The 6,188-nt window shown below is 40.3% G+C and overlaps 1 non-coding gene across 1 annotated transcript; it reads left to right on the top strand.

Moving 5' to 3' along the window:
* The first annotated feature begins 581 nt into the window (after positions 1-581).
* Positions 582-655, top strand: Trnat-ugu. The gene has a single exon. It is a non-coding gene; the product is annotated as a tRNA-Thr (tRNA).
* Positions 656-6,188: the final 5,533 nt, after the last annotated feature.

Here is a 6,188-nt window from a genome sequence, read left to right on the forward strand (position 1 = left end):
TTAACTTGTAACAAACATGCAAATACTAAAAACTTAGGTATTAAGTAAACTGAGTTACTAGGCCCAGAACTTCCAGGGGCTATTGCTATAACAAATCATATCATGAGGGAAAACATTTTCAGAGTGCTTTAGGACATGTTGACACTGAAAACTACGAGGGGTGATATAAACCACACGGACTTAAGGCATAGCCGGCCGCGGTGGCCGAGCGGTTCTAGGCGCTTCAGTCTGGAACCGCACGACTGCTACGGTCGCAGGTTCGAATCCTGCCTCGGACATGGATGTGTGTGATGTCCTCAGGTTAGTTAGGTTTAAGTCGTTTTAAGTTCTAGGCGACTGATGACCTCAGAAGTTAAGTCGCATAGTGCTCAGAGCCATTTGAACCAGTAAATATATAGTTAAGGCTCACCGGCCACTTGACCATCTTCTTCTTCTGTGCGAATGCACAAACAGTGCCCGAACTCTTATATGAATCGCCAACGCGCCGCGAGTATTGAGTATAATGGGCGGGGGCACTACAAATGTAGTACGGGACAATACGTTAAGAATGTCGGTTTCGCGGGAGGCGTGCCAGAGATAAATCCTCGGTGGCTCAGATGGATAGAGCGTCTGCCATGTAAGCAGGAGATCCCGGGTTCGATTCCCGGTCGGGGCACACATTTTCATCTCTCCCCGTTGACGTATGTCAACGCCTGTAAGCAGCTAAGGGTGTTCATTTCATTGGAATGTATGAAGTTGCCAGTTAACTCTAATACCAACGTGATTTCCATAATATGTATTACCAAGGGAAGGGGGAAGGGATGTACGTTGTGCTCACCACCAAAAAAAGAAAAGAATTAAAGAAAAGAAAAAAAATTGTTACTTGCTGTTAACTTTTATTAACACACCGTTTTTAAATAGGTACTGAGTATAAGTAGTGCCCAGAACATGAAAATATCTTATAGCACAGTCTTAGCAATACCAACGCATTTTCCATCATGAGTACACGAGCAGGAGGAGTACATTACGAGCATCACAAAGAAATTTAAAAATACAGATTTCGTTAATTGTCGTTGATCTTTATTCGCAGAATAGTATTGAAAGGTGTAACTATTGTCCAGAGCTTTAAAATATGAATATGGCATCTGTTGTGAAAAATCGCATTTGCTGGCAACACTTAACCTTTTGGGTTATTTTTTACTGAAAAACTCAAAACAACTATAGAATATTCTATAAGAAATTATTAAGAACAGTAATTTTTTTCAAAATTTTAAAATATCGGTTACATAACTACATTACAACAGTTTCCAAGAGATTACGCCATCCATCCTCCTGGTATTTCCAGGGTTAATTCTCTGAAGTGAACTTCTCTCCCCTGACAATGCGCAGAAGGTCTGCAATTCATAGGGCTCTGTCGTTACTGTTTACCTCCGGTAACGTAGACGCTAACATTTTTGACTGCTCTCTGCACTGTATCTCTGCTTTTCTAGCACGGAGTGCGCTCGCCGGCTTTCAACAACCTTAAGCTTAGCAGCAGCCTTAAGCTCAACAATGTACAAGTCAATAAGTCACGAATACATGACAATTTGATCATTAAGTTCATTTAAGTGATGCCTGTAGAACAACACTTTCCAGCAACTAAGCCTTCCCATCGAGAATTTATTCTTGAATATATACTCTGTGTTAAATAAAATTTCATGCGTCCATATCTCTATTATTATTAGGGGGTATTTCAGATAGGGCAATTTTCTGTAGGCTTTCTCAGAATGTAGCACCAGACGGGCAGGTCACAACTTACAGAGACAGTTGCAATACATTGTAGGTAATCTTCGTATGTATGCCCTTAGGTTAGTGGTTTTACTGATCCTTACTTGGCCAGGCGCATAAAGCGGGATGGTGGTGGAGGGTAGTACGCGTATATTTCACAGCTTGAAGAGGAGCCACGAACAGCGCCGTGAGATACCGCGGGCTGGGATTGTGCGTGGCAAAACGGCGGCGCTCCGACCTGTTGCTCTGGAGTGCGGGGGCGGTAGTGGGGGCTGGAGCTGGGGTGGCTGGCTGGCGCATAATTTCCGGCAGTGGCCCACCCCCGGCCGGCGCTCACGGCCGCATAAACAGCCGCCAGCGGCGAAACCGGCAGTGGAGAGGAACAACCCACCTGCCGCCTAGCTGCCACCACCAACTCTCTGGGACTCCGCTCTCGCTTTCCTGATGTTTGGCCACGCACGTATTGCCACCCACACTGCCTCCGCAACCACAACCGAGGACCCGAAACCACGCCTATGTGACGGTGATCAGCTTGGAGGTAGCGGATTGGAATCTATGTGATGGAAGGAATTGTTATCGACCGTTCGACATATAATATTTCGACGACCGACCCAGTTGTATCCTTCAGGTGGTGAGAGTTGTGCTGTGACGTCTACTCTCTGCCCAGACGCGAGGTTATTTATTGCCGTCTTGGATTCCCGACGACCACTAAATTCTTTCGTTTCTTAGAGACCGCGCTGATATTTATTGATAAGCACATTCTCTTAGCGTCTTCCAACGGCTGTGTATGTGATGGCCATAGAGAGCTCAACAAATTGGGTACCAGACAAAGTTTCTCTGAAAAAGTGTTATCAGTTTCATTGATAGTTTCTGTTTATTGATTTTGCGTAGGTAGTTGCTTTGCTTGGATTGTCTGGACGGTTGGCTGAGAAGTTGCTTCTATTCCAAACTATGAATCGAAACAGAAGTTGATCTGACTGGATGATTTCCAAGAAAGTGTAGTGAGTCGCCTAATAAAGAAATCAGATTGTACCTAAGTTCTCTTCGCAACGCTGTTTCATATTTCATTAATTTTACGACACGAAGTTTGTCAAACCCTTAACCGATTAGCTGTCGTATGAAAGAAACTTCCTTGAAACATGAGAGGTACTTTTTTGTTTATCTGCTTTGGCTTACCTGTGGCAATGAATAAACCTCGGGGAACTGCTCTGTGGAAACTGTCGCTGCTACTATTGAAAGATACAAAAAAGGACGTCTCTTTTACTGGTCGACAAACTAACTACAAATGATCTCCGTGTGCAATCAGTCCACGTAATGTGTCTGCATTTGAAATTGTAAGTGCGAAACTTTATCCAGTGAATGACGAAAATGGTTCAAATGGCTCTAAGCACTATGGGACTTAACATCTGAGGTCACCAGTCCCATAGACTTAGAACTACTTAAACCTAACTAACCTAAGGACATCATACACATCTGTGCCCGATGCCGGATTCGAACCTGTGACCATAGCTGCAGCGTGGTTCCGGATCTAAGCTCCTAGAAACGATCGACCACAGCGGCAGGCTGAATAACAAAGATTTGGAAATGGATGACCACTTTGGTTCATGTAGATTCCTTTAAAACGTGTATTGGCAAGTTTAGAAAAGTCACTTGATGACGAAAGTACTACTCATTATAGTCCAGAATTGCAAAGAAATGAGACACTCTGAAAATACTTTAAAGTTGTTTGTTCGACAATGTCATGTTCAAAGAATTATTAAAAATATGTATGATCAACGACGATTAGAGAAGATTGCATTCATTGAGTTAATGTTTCCTGCATTGTTGCTAATATTACCTAATTAAGAGGAGGGGGAATTGCTCTGTTGGATAATAAATTGTTATATTTGTTTGCAGTCAGCAGCTCACACGCAGTTTACGCAAAGAAAATTAATTATTACTTTATTATGAAATCTTCATCAAATTAATCAAAAAGTCTTTCTGGCTCGCAGTAAAGATATCAAAAACGATATTATAAAATCAGTTTCCTCCTCATTCTTGCCGTGCAGCGCCCCCGGCCGTGGCTCATTTCACAGTTACACGTTGCGGATTGATTTTCTTTGCGACCAGCATCAATGAGGGGCGGCCGACGCAGAGATGTTACTGTAGACGCAGTTCCACTGATGACATTGCATCACAGACCATATATAACGTAGACCCCGCATGTCCCTATCACTGCCGTATTAAGGCTTGAAACCAACATTTAAGTCACGTGACTCGGAGCAGAAAGCCGAGTTCCTATCATTAAGCCCTGTGTAAAGTTTCTCTCATTTATAGCAGAAATCAAGCAGTGATCTTGACAATCCAACGAACTGTAACACTACGGTTACACATGTAGCACTCCAGTTTCTCCGAAATTCCTGATAGTAAAGCAATGGTTTTTGTTTTTACGTGTGGTGAAGTCGAAATGCATTGACAGTTCTTTTTAACACCCGATAGAATCACTGTTCTCTAGTGAATGCTTTATTTGCTCTGTGAATTCTGCTATTTCATCGCTTTCACAGCAGTGGAAGACAAAATAACAATTTCGTACAGCGCATTAGTCCTCTAACCATTCCACAAGAATATGTGTGCAATGGTTTCTGTATGCTTTTGTAAGAAAGAAAATTCGTTTCTGTGCATAATTACAGATATTTACGCAAAAGAAACGCATATATTTTTTGACTTTGGTTAATCCAGTACAGATACCGAAACGATATCAAAACAGGAAGTGTAATATATTGCAAAATGTTGATTATGCTTATATAGTGAGCTAGATATTAACGAGATGTCGTCTTAAAGTCTTAGTCACTCGTCGAGTTTTACATGCAGGGATCAATATCCATCCTAACTTTCAACTCTTGGAATTACCTCTGCAACGATTTTGAAATAGTTCCCATTCGGAGTTGAGATTTTCATCCGTTTGTGAAGTGCCTGGGGTCAAAAGAAGACTTCTCTGGGCATATATGAAGGTCATTAATACAAAACACAAAATGTGATACGTAACAAAATTTCAATGTAGATGGGGAACCCTCACGGATTTGGAATGAGTCAAGATCTACGATAACAAAAGCAAATTGTGAACAACGTTTATTAACATTAATATAGTTATCTCTATACTGTACAGTTACATCCACACCCACAGCACCTAACTTGTTAAAATGGAAAGAAAGCTGCTATTTTGAAAAAAAGGTGCTTCAACCATAGATACGCCAAATACCTGCTGTTTGCCTCCCACTGGTACTTAATACTATCTTGATTACACTTGAATTTTTCAAACAAAATGGTTACTTATAACCACAAAAACTGAATCTTGCTTGCAGTGCATTACTATTTAACATATAGCTTTGTGTTGTTGTGTATATATCTGTGTTGACGCATTTGTACCTACCAAGTAACCAACAGAACTTTTTAATGATTGAATTTAGATCTTTGAGTATTAAAGAGAGTCGCTAATTTAAGTATAGTTTTCTTTTGAATTATTAGAAATTACCTCTGTAACAAAATCCTCTCCGAACATTGGGAAAGAATGCAAAGTACACATGAAAATAATTTTGATTGTCTTGTCTTGCGTTAAGTACATCACAATTTCCCTGACACTTGTTTTTGTTGTCAGTAAGAAAAACCATTAAGAAGTACAGGTATTGCAGTCTTAAAAATCACTCTGCACAATGTGTGGTTATCTGCTTTATACAATAATCTTACTGCTCACCTCTGGTGAATAGACACTGCTTACCACACTTTATTTACTTAAGGTGCCCCGCCTCAGAGGAATCATTTACCACAGAGTGAAAATATGCCAACACCAATGCCCAACACCAGACAAATAATCATTTACAAGGACTGCAATGTACACCCAAAACACTTTGTACAGACATTAGTCATGTTTGACACCAGTGTGTTCGTCTTTATATTATTGCATATTTCTTATAGATGAACTGCTCTCTTAGAAGAATGAGGTAAACAGCTTTCTTTTAACAGGATCATTATCGCATTTGAAGCCATTCTGACAATTTTTCGACCGTGACTGTCTCAAGAAATATGTAAAGGTTTTTTTTAACTGGTAGAGGTAATTTTTAAAAAACCTGTACAGGATCATTATCAATTTCATAACTTCCTTAGGATCTAAAATAGGATGTATTTTCTGTATAAAGGTTGCAGCATTTTGGCTTTCTGACCCAGTGGCAAAAAGTTGAACAGAAACCTAAAATCAGCGATTAACAGAAAATGAAAAAGAAAATACTGATGGTAATAATACCAACCACTTAACCAGAAAGAGAGCACTTATGCAAAACCTCTATCATCATACTGTAGAAATTTATTACTGTATAACTTCACAAAAATCTTTTAGAATCAACTTTATTTAACCCAATATTTGCTGCAATGGAAACTCTGTATTAGAGGGATGGAGAACAATTGTTCGG

Source organism: Schistocerca americana, chromosome 1 (genome assembly GCF_021461395.2).
Source record: "Schistocerca americana isolate TAMUIC-IGC-003095 chromosome 1, iqSchAmer2.1, whole genome shotgun sequence".
Classification (NCBI taxonomy): domain Eukaryota; kingdom Metazoa; phylum Arthropoda; class Insecta; order Orthoptera; family Acrididae; genus Schistocerca; species Schistocerca americana.